A 10704-nucleotide genomic window follows, 5' to 3' on the forward strand; every position below is an offset into this window, starting at 1 on the left:
TGGTGTGTTAACCACTTGACTCTAGTATAAAAAGTAAAGGAAAAAAAACATTAAAGTAGCTATAAGTACAATAATTTGTTAATGAGTACACAATACGGAAAGATAGAAATTGTGAAAGGGAGTAAAATTTAAAAAGGCAGTAAAAGGATATTTATACGACAGTGAAGTTAAATTATTATCAACATAGACTGTTATATTTATGTTTTCCATAAATGTCGTGAAAACCATAAAGCAAAAACTTCCCATGTTCACAAAAGATAAAGAGAAGGCGACCAAAGCATATCACTACTTAAAATCATTAATTCAAACAAGAAGTCAGCAAGAGTGAAAGACGGAGACTTAGCATGTATCAAATAGTCAGAACGTAGGAAGGCATTCGTAAGTTCTCGCCTATAATCACTCTAAGTGTAAATGGATTGAATTCTCTAATCCAAAGGCATAGACTAACTAGGTGTATCTAAAAACAAAAACGAAACCAAACCAAACCAAACAAAACGAGATAAGAAATAACTATAGTCTGCCCACAAGAGACTTACATCAGCTTTAAGGGCAAACATAGGCACAAAGTAAAAGAATGGAAAAAGATACTTTACGCAAATGGAACCAAAAAGGAGCAGGTGTATCAACAATAAAATAGACCAAGCCCAAAAGAGTAACAATTACAAGCATGGTCCTTAGAGAATGATAAAGGGGTCACTTCGTGAAGAAGATATAACTATTGTAAATACAGATATAACAGATCTGAAGGGAGAAATAGACAATAAGGCAATAAGAGTAGGGGACTTTCATACCCCACCTTCAACGATGGATAGATCGATCAGACAGAAAATCAACGAGAAAACGTTGGACTTGAACTGTACTTCAGACAGATACAGAGTATTTACAAGCATATACAGACATAACAGACAGATACAGAACATTTTACCTAACAGCAGCAGGAGACACATTCTTCTCAAGTGTACATGGAACATTCTCCAGGATAGATTATGTGATAGGTCACTAGGCAAGTCTTTACAAATTTAAGAAAATTGAAATCCTACCAAGTATCTTCTCTATTACAGGAGGAAGCTGGGAAATTTGCAAATATGTTGACATTAACACACTCTTGGACAAATGATGGGTTAAAATAGAAATTAAAAGGAAAAAAAAATCTTGAAACAAAAGAAAATGAGCACACAACATACTAAAACCTATGGGATGCTGCAAAAGCAGTTCCACGAAAGAAGTTTATAGCAATTAACATTTAAATTAAGAAATAGAGTGATCTCAAATAAACAACGTAACTTCTAACACCTCAAGAGACTAGACAAAGAACAAACTAATCCTAAAGTTAGCACAGGGAAGGAAAGACAAGGGCAGAAATCAATGAAGTAGAGACCAGAAAAACAATATGAAGGATTAATGAAACTAAGAGCTGTTTTTCTAAAATTTCATCATCTTCTGATAATTTCCCTTTCATTCTTCTAGTTTATCTCCATTTATATCTTCTATTTCTTTGTTGACACTTTCTACTTTTCCATCAGTTTCAAAAGTGTTCGTGATGGCTTGCTGCAGAATTTTTTATAATAGCTGCTTTAAAGTCTTTGCCAGTTAATTCTAACATTTATTTTATCTTAAAATTGTAGTTTGTTGGTGGTCTTTTCCTATATGAGTTGGTATATTCCTTTGCCTTCATTTGCTACATAATTTTGGATTCTATACTGGACATATTGCATTATGAGACTTTGGGTCTTGTTTAAATCCGATAAAGAATGTTGATATCTTGTTTGCAAAGGTAACTAAAATGGGTTAGGTTTAGGCTGAAAGTTGAACCTGTCTTCTGTGGGTTGTGGTTTCCAAGACCAGTTCAGTTTTCAAAGCCCGTTCAGTTCATTTGGCATCTTCCCTGCATACGCACCACCTAGTGGCTAGTCTGGGACCTAGGTGGTGGTGTGAGTTCATTTCTCAAAGCACTAAGTCAAATCGGATGGCATCCCTACAGGCACAGCTTGGAGGTGAACCCAAGAGTAAATACACAACTTTGCGGATTAGCTTTTCTGAGTTCTATGATCTCTTTCATCTCCTCGGTGCCTTCCGTTTTCCCAAGGCTCCAAAAAGCTGGGGCTTTGAGTATTCTGCTCTGCGAGGCACTTCCAACAACTTCATCCACATCCAGGACCAAGGAACGGGAGAACAAGGAGAGAGAAAAGAAAAGGGCAAAGGGAGTCTGCTCACACTCTTAGAATTATAGCCGCACACAACAAAGGTTTCCTTCCTTTGGAGTTTTGGCTCCTTCCAACCCCCGTACCAGCTTCTGCCATCATCACTACCATAGAATTTTCTAGGAGCTAGGGTGCAAGAGAACACAGGAGAAAGAGAAAAAAGGGAGGGACTTCTGCACTTCTTCTGAGCATTACAAGTTTTCCTCCCCATGCATCAAGCCAGAATTACAGGGTTTCTCCTGAAGCTCTATCTGCCCCCTAGTGCTTATTTCCAGGTTGGCCAGGGGGAAATCTCAGTAAACTCATCACCGGTAAAGTGGTGCTTGAATTCTAGTCTTCTTTCCCCATCTGCCCACTATTACTTACTTTCCAGTTTTTATAGCTGTATTCTGTGGGAAAGACAAGGAACTGGAAAAAGGAAATAGTTTTTATACCTAGAAATGGGCTTGCTTTTCCTTCTAGTAGGCCTTCAGCATGGATGTTCTTGTTAATCTAATTTGGCTCTGAGTAGGTGGTTTATTGGTTTATTGTTGCTGAGGTCACCTTGAGTGTGCCACAGACTTCAAATTACGTCTTCGGAACACAGATACCTGTGTTTAGAATGGATCTGGGTTTACCAGACGGTCTTGTTCCAGATGACTGCCCACTCCCAGTTTCGTCCTGTCTCTGAGAATGACCTTCTCTTGCAAGTTCTTTGGTACTCAGTGCTTTTAGCCTGGGGTTAATGCGGTGGTGGTGGTTGGGGTTCATTGTCTTGTTTCGATTAAGTCTCCGTCTTAGGCAGACACTGCGTCCCTGGGTCTCAGGTGTGCTGTTTTCTTAGTGATCCTTCCCTTCCTGGGACCCTGAAGACAAAGTCCTGAATCTGGCAAGTATTTCCGCTGCTAAGAGATTTCTCTTGTGCCCTCAGGGCACCAGTGTGGCTTCTCTGTTCCAAGATTAAGAAGAGCTTTGTCAGCGGGGCAGAAAGGAGAGCACCCAGGTAGGATTTCTTGCTCCTCCATAGTGGGTGCTGCCTACTCTCCCTCCCCAGTTCCGAGCCATGAGGGAGACTTTTGCAGATCTCGACATATCATTTCTGTAAGCGCCCAGTGGGGTCCTTGGAGAAAAAGTCTGAGAGGACACGGACTCCCTCTGTGTCTGCAGCAAGGGCACGCTCAGTCTCTAGGAATCCGCCATTCACCGTAACCGAGCTCTTCTTTCTGGTACCCAGCTGCGGGTTCCCCCAGAGCATCAGTGCTCACAAGTCTCTCTCCCTGCAGGTGCGCTCGTCTTTTTCTAGATTTTGGATGAGTTGGTTGCCCTGTGATCTCGGCGCTCTGGTGAGTTCAAGAAAAGTTGTCCAGCTTTTTTTTCCATGTAAGTTTGGGAGGTTTATTCAGCTTTCTACGTCTCTGAGCAGAAACCCAAAGTCCCCCCTTTTCAATTATTTTTAATTGTGGTAAAATACACATAACATAAAGGTATTGTCCTAACTATTCCGAAGTACGCAGTTCAGTGGCATGAAGCACATTCACATTGTTATGCCACCATTTTTGTCTCTAGAAATTTTTCCATCTTTCAAAACTGAAACTCTGTACCCATTAGACACTAACTCTTCATTTCCCCCTCCCTCAGCCCCTGGAAACCACCATTTTATTTTCAGTCTTATGATGCTATCTACTCTAGAAACCTCATATCAATGGAATCTTATAAAAAGCAGGTATCGTAGAGCATTTGTGTTTTTGTGACTGGTTTATTTTACTTAGTATATTGTCCTCGAGCATCATTCATGTTGTAGCATGTATCGAATTTCCTTCCTTTTAAAGACTGAATAATATTCATTCATATATATATATATACGCATATATATATACATATATATATATTCCACATTTTATTTATCCATTCAGGAGAGTAGGAAAACAGACTCCTCCGAGAATTCATAACTACAAGCTAGTTTTCTTAGGTTACAGGAACAAAAGAGGTTTGTTTGCCTGAGCGTGAGTCAAAGAAGGTAAGGATTTTTTTCAGGAAGTTGCAAATCTTGGAGAGGCAGGGGAGTTAATGCTCTCAAAACCCTGCCCCAACACCCACCCCTGCCCCAGGGTTTCTCAGGAGTACAGATTATATAGGAAAAATCGGTCGTCATGGAAACTAAAGGAGTTGGGGTAATTGATCACTATGTTAGGTTCTGGAATGAGCCTGGCGCCATCCTGTCTGGTCCGGAGGTGGGATTGTCCCTCTGCCTTGATGTGCCTGGGGCTTAATCACACCTACAGCTACAATGTAATCCTTAGTATAACCAAAACTTATTGTTCCCATGATTATAGACCTGAAGCTCTAGAAATCCTATGTCCTAAGGCTTAATGATTAAAGGAGCAGGCATATGAAGGTAGAGAGAGGAAAAAGTAAGCAAGTCATAATGCGAATATCTGAGCAAAACCAACCTGAATCAGAAAAAAACTATATTAAAGAAATGAAATAAAGTTTGTGTGTGGTTATACTAATGGGGCAATAAGGCAAGAATTAGCACATGTGTGGAGTCCAAGAAATCTGAAGCTAGAAATTTAATTCAAAATAATCTGAGTTGTTAGGGGAATGTGTAAAATAAACTGATTTTGAAAATGCTCCCTTAAATACACGATTCTTAGAAATTCCAGTCTACAGCCATGGTACCCTGAACAAGCTGGATCCCATCTGATCTTGAAAGCTAATCAGGGTTGGGCCTGGTTAGTACTTGGATGGGAGACCCCCTAGGAAGACCGGTCGCTGTAGGCGTTAAAAATAAAAAAAAATAAAGGATTGTAAACCGACAAGTTCCTTGCAATCTGTGAGGTCAACCAAGGGTTGCCTTGCCTAAAATAAATAAATAAATGAATAAATAAATAAAATAAAAAGGAAAGAAAGAAATTCCACAGATAAAGTGCCATTAAAGATAAGCCTCCATTAAATATAAGAGCTCACAAGAAAAAACAATTCACAAACAGTTTAAGAAGACAAAATAGAGAAAAGTCAAGAAAAAAACAGCAGAGCTCTACAAAGACTTCAGATATTACAGTTATTGTATACAGAGTACAAAATAAAAATGCTTAGGAAATAAAATTAAAGGGAAAGAAATTAAAAGATAGCAATAACAACATAATTAAGGTTAAAGGGAACACAAAAATGACCAGAATGTTGAAAATGTGTCAAGTAGAATACCTAGGAATGAAAATATGTAACTGAAGTTAAAAACAAACAAAAAGAAAAAAAAATCATTTGACTAACCGAGGATTGTTTCAGAGTAGCAACAGAAGCCTAAAAACAGCAGGAATACATTTTCAGAGTGCTGACAGAAAATCACTGTTTATCTAATTCTGAACACCCAGTGAAACTTGTTTAAAAATTAGTTTTTCCGGCTTTAATGAGGCTTGCTTGGCAAATAAAAATCATATATAGTTAAGGTTTTGATATAGGTATGTATTGTGAAATGATTACCATAATCACGCTAATTAACACAGCCATCACCTTGCATGGTGAGCCTTTTTTGTGCGTGAGAACACTTAAGACCTGCTCTTTAGAAAATGTCAAGTACACTGTACATACTGTGCATTAGATCCCCAGAACTTGCTTCCCTTGTAGATGAGAGCTTGAAGCCTTGGACCAGTATCTCCTCTCCTCATTTCTGCCACCCCTCAGCCCCTGGCAACCGTCATTCTCCTCTCGGCTTCAGCTCCCTAAGATTCTACCAGTAATTGAGGTCACGAAGGGTTTGTCTTTCTGCGTCTGGCTTACTTCGCTTAGCATAATATTCTCTGGGTTCGTCCACATCGTCACAAATGACAGGATATTTTAAAAGTCTGAATTATGTACACATATCACATTTTCTTTATTCATTCATCCAGTGACAGAAACGCTGTTTCCATGTTTTGGCTATTGTGAAAAATGCTACAATGAATACAGGGGTGCAGATACCTCTTCAAGAAACTGATTTCCTTTATTTTGGATACATATCCAGAAATGGGATTGCTGATCATATGGTGGTTCTATTTTTGATTTTTTTGAGGAACCCCCAGACTGTTTTACATAATGAATGTACCAATTTATATTCCCGCCAACTGTGTACAAGAATTCCCCATCCTCTCCAATACTCACTGTCTCTTGTCTTTTTGGTAATAGCCATTCTAACAGATGTGAGATGATATCTCATTGCCGTTTTGATTTGCATTTCTCTGTGATTAGTGATATTGAGTATCTTTTCATGTACCTGCTGGCCATTCATATGTCTCCTTTTGAGAAATGTCTATTTGAGTGCTTTGTCCATTTATTAACTGTTATTCGTTTTCTTGCTATTGAGTTGTTTGAGTTTCTTATATATTTTGGATATTAACACCTTATCTGATATACGGTTTGTAAATATTTTCTCCCACACTGTAGGTTGTGTCTTTACTCTGTTGCCTGTTTCCTTTGCTGTGCAGAAGCTTTTCTGTTTGCTATCTCATTTATCTATTTTTGCTTTTGTTGTCTGTGCTTTTGGGATCATACCCCAAGAAATCGCTGCCCAGACCAATGCCAAGAAGCTTTTCCATATGTTTTCTTCTAACAGTTTTACAATTTCAAATATTGCATTTAAGTTTTTAGTAGATTTTTAGTTGATTGTTGGATATACTGTGAGATAAGGGCTCAATTTCATTCTTCTGCATGTGGATATCCAGTTTTTCCAATGCCATTTACTGAAGAGATTATACCTTCCACATGTGTGTCCTTGGCCACCTTGTCAAAGATCAGTTTACTGTAAGTGAGTGTATTTATTTCTGGGCTGCTCTATTTTGCTTCATTGTTCTATATTTGTTTGTATGTCAATACTGTACCGTTTTGATTATTGTAGCTTTGTAATATATTTTGAAATTGGAAAGTGTGTTGCCTCCAGCTTTGTTATTTTTTTGCTGAAAATTGCTTTTGTTGTTTTGGGTCTTATGTGGCTCCATGTGAATTTTACAATTGTTTTTTCTATTTCTATGAGAAATGTCTCTGGAATTTTAATAAGGATTACATTGAATCTGTAGATCGCTTTGGGTAGCATGGGTATGTAAACAATATTAATTCTTCCAGTCTATGAATTTGGGATATCATTCCATTTTTCTGTGTCTTCTTTCATTTCTTCCATTACCGTTCTATAGTTTTCAGCATACAGGTATTGCGTCTCCTTAGTTAAATTTATTCCTAAGTAGTTTATTGTTTTTGACGCTATCACAAATCGTATTTTTAATTTCTTTTCTGGATAGTTTGTTTTTAGAAGTTTACGTCTTTGGAGGTGGCCTCTAGCTACTCTGCCTGAGCTTAAGGCAAGTTGTATTAAAAAGGCTCATGGAGCTAATTATCCTCCTCAAGGTCTCCTGCCCAGTGACTGAGGCTAAAGTCACAGTCCTGGTTGAGTAGACATGCGGCAGAACACACCATGCCATTGAGATGAGGCGCTATGAACAGGAGAGCTCATGCATGAAAACAGGAAGCGAGACTGAGTGTGCTGCCCCTGGGGGAGAGTAGGGGGTCATGTTGGGGCCTTACCCGTAGCTTCCAAAGGTTGTAACCTGGAGATTCACACTATTTCCCCAGCTCCTGGACATCTGTAGATCTTTCAGTTGCAAAATGCTCCTCGGTTTACTGCAAAGGGCAACCTCTGCCGTGTGGGGAAAGAGGTAGGTTCGACGATGGGGTTCTGGAGAAACCCATGACCAATGAGGCTCAAGAACCAAAGAGCCCACTTGGTTTGAAACATTATCCTAGGGAAAGTTGGGAAATTGGAGAATTTTCACCACCATCATTCTAAGTGACTTGGATTCTTAGGGTCCCAGAAATTTATGCTAATTACTTTAATCTCTTAAAATAGCTTGCAATCTTACCATTACACATCTATTAAAAGTGGTAGCAAGTATATGGAGCAGGTGGAACTCTCGTATAGTACTTGTGGAAATGCAAAATGGTACAGCCGCTTTGGAAAACAGTTTGGAAGTTCCTTATAAACATCCACATCATATAACCCGGCAATCTCACTCCCTGGTATTTACCTGGTATTTACCTTAGGTAAATTGCTATTTACCTAAGAGAAATGACAATTTATGTTCATATAAAAACCTGTATGCAAATGTTTATAAGGGAATTATTCATAATTGCCCACACCTGGAAATAACCCAAATGTCCATTAACTAGTGAATGAATAAACAACCTCTGGTATATCCACGCCATGGATGATAACTGGGCAATAAAAAGTACAAATGACATACAATGACATAAATGAATCTCAAATGCATTATGCAAACATGTTATGAATATTAATATTTTTTAAAAACTGCTACATAACTTTGAAAATTAATCTATTGGGGTCAAACTATTATACTAATTTGAGACCCGCAATCATCCATTTGAAAAATATATGAAAACACTTTATCCTTAAAAGTTGGAAATTTTAAAACATGGCTCCTTCTCCCAGAACTCCTATTTCCATTCCTCTTACTCCACAGACTTTCAATCTAATGGAATACAATGTAATGCACAAAAGCCTTTTTTATTCATAATCTTTTCATACTGCTATGCAATTAAAACATGTATAAATTAAAATGTAATGTTTACATTTACTGTGACTATAGACACTAGGAATAAAAGAATATAATAATAATGAATATATAAATCAATACATTGAAACTATTGATAAATGCACAAATTTTATTGATAAATATACAAAATTCTATAGGTAATGTATATAGGTAATGCATCTCTTAATGATATGTAAGTACATGAGAATAAAAGTTTTGTTATGTGTATGTCACTTGGTTCTTTGAACTTCTAGTAAGTTGCCAAAAATCGAATAATACTTTATATTATTTTATACTCAAAAAGTATACTCATTAATACTCAAAATTATTTTAATGATTTAATTCAAATATTAATTAATATCTTGATTAAACTCTTTCAATTTTTATAAAGGCATAGAATTCGAAGCCTGATACTTTCAAAAGAATTTGTTTCCTAGTAATTAGATTACAAACCACAAGCAATTTTCTTAATTTCTGGACAGTTTATCAAAAAGGCTTTATCAGCATTTACCAAATGATTAATAATATTGTTAATTATACCCATTACTCTTTTATTTAGACATTTTATTTAATCTGATAACTCTGTTAAGTGTTGGAAAGTTTGAATAATATTAACTCTGATAGGCCGTCGATCATGCAGTTTTTAGCAAGTGTCTTTATCTTATTGCATGCTTTACACATATAGTTCTTTGAATGCTTGGATGCCAAAGATTTTACTCACTGTATTTGTGGGAAAAAATGTTAACTACATCAACTATTGGCAAAGTCAGTCCTCAATGAGCCAAATCATACTTACTTTCTCCAACAACAAAAAACTGACTTTATCGGTCAGTTGAAATAAATGTTTTAATATACATCCTTGCAGTAACCACTGAACTTCTGAATTCAGAGAGCTAAAGGCACAGTGGCTTACCATGACTTTGTCACCTGAATGAAACAAGGCATCGACCCCTCAGTATTTCTTACCCACACTTTCTTCACTTTCCTCTCATGGGAAGCATCCTCAGGAAAATGCGTTCTCAAATTGTCCCTTTGTTTGAAACTCAGAAGTTTTTATATTTGGGAGAAAGGCAAGAGATAGGTAAGAATATGCCTCCTCCCCCTTTTAAAGAAAAAGAAGAATTTTATGAAAGAAGACAGAAAAAGAAGAATTGCAGACTGCAGGCTTTTTCTCAGGCAGACCAATTTTAGAAAAAAGTAAATGTGGAATTTAAGAACTAGGACATAATGTCCTTAAATCAATCTTTGCCCAGGCACCCTCTGGAAAATCTTCCTGTGTCCTCCAGGTTATAGGTACACCAGCAGGACCAGGACTGATGTGGTTGAAGCCACTCATTTTTTAAATGGGTAGACAGAGATAAAACCAGCTTAAACTGACGTAGTGAGTTGATGCGGGAGACTGGACCCAGTCAAACTCTATTTGTTCCTAGTTTGTTGTTACTTCTACAGCACCCTTGTGCCTGTGTCTTCCAGGTCTGTCCTAGTTCTCCAGGGTCATCACCAAGCAATTCCCCCATTCATGTTTACTGGTTCCCCCGCAGTACCCATGTTTGATAGTCTCTTGTCCAAAAGAATTCCTCTCAAATCAAAGTGGATTCACTCTTTTAAAGTTGCCAGATTCAGCAAATAAAAATACAAGATGGCCAATTAAATTTGAATGTCAGATGAACGACAAATAACTTGTCAGTATAACCATGGTCCTTATATTGCGTGGGATATATTTATACCAAAAATTTTAACTAGACATCCTGTATTATTTTTTGAAATCCTATTAATGTGTGTCTCTTCGTCTACCTCCATCCCAGAAGCTCTGCTTCCTACCAATGACAACCAAGTCTTAAGACTCAGTTAGTATGAGTTACCAGGTTAAAGGGTAAAATTTCAAACTAAAAGGGTGACTTGATCTTAAGAATTTAAGGCACCACAGGGCTTTTGGCTAATCTGGAGGA

The 10704-nt window shown here is 37.5% G+C and overlaps 1 pseudogene; it reads left to right on the plus strand.

Moving 5' to 3' along the window:
• Window positions 1-4842: 4842 nt before the first annotated feature.
• On the plus strand, window positions 4843-4961 carry LOC118610467 (annotated as a pseudogene).
• The last annotated feature ends 5743 nt before the right edge of the window (window positions 4962-10704 follow it).

Source organism: Rousettus aegyptiacus, unplaced genomic scaffold (assembly GCF_014176215.1).
Source record: "Rousettus aegyptiacus isolate mRouAeg1 unplaced genomic scaffold, mRouAeg1.p scaffold_m13_p_12, whole genome shotgun sequence".
Taxonomy (NCBI): domain Eukaryota; kingdom Metazoa; phylum Chordata; class Mammalia; order Chiroptera; family Pteropodidae; genus Rousettus; species Rousettus aegyptiacus.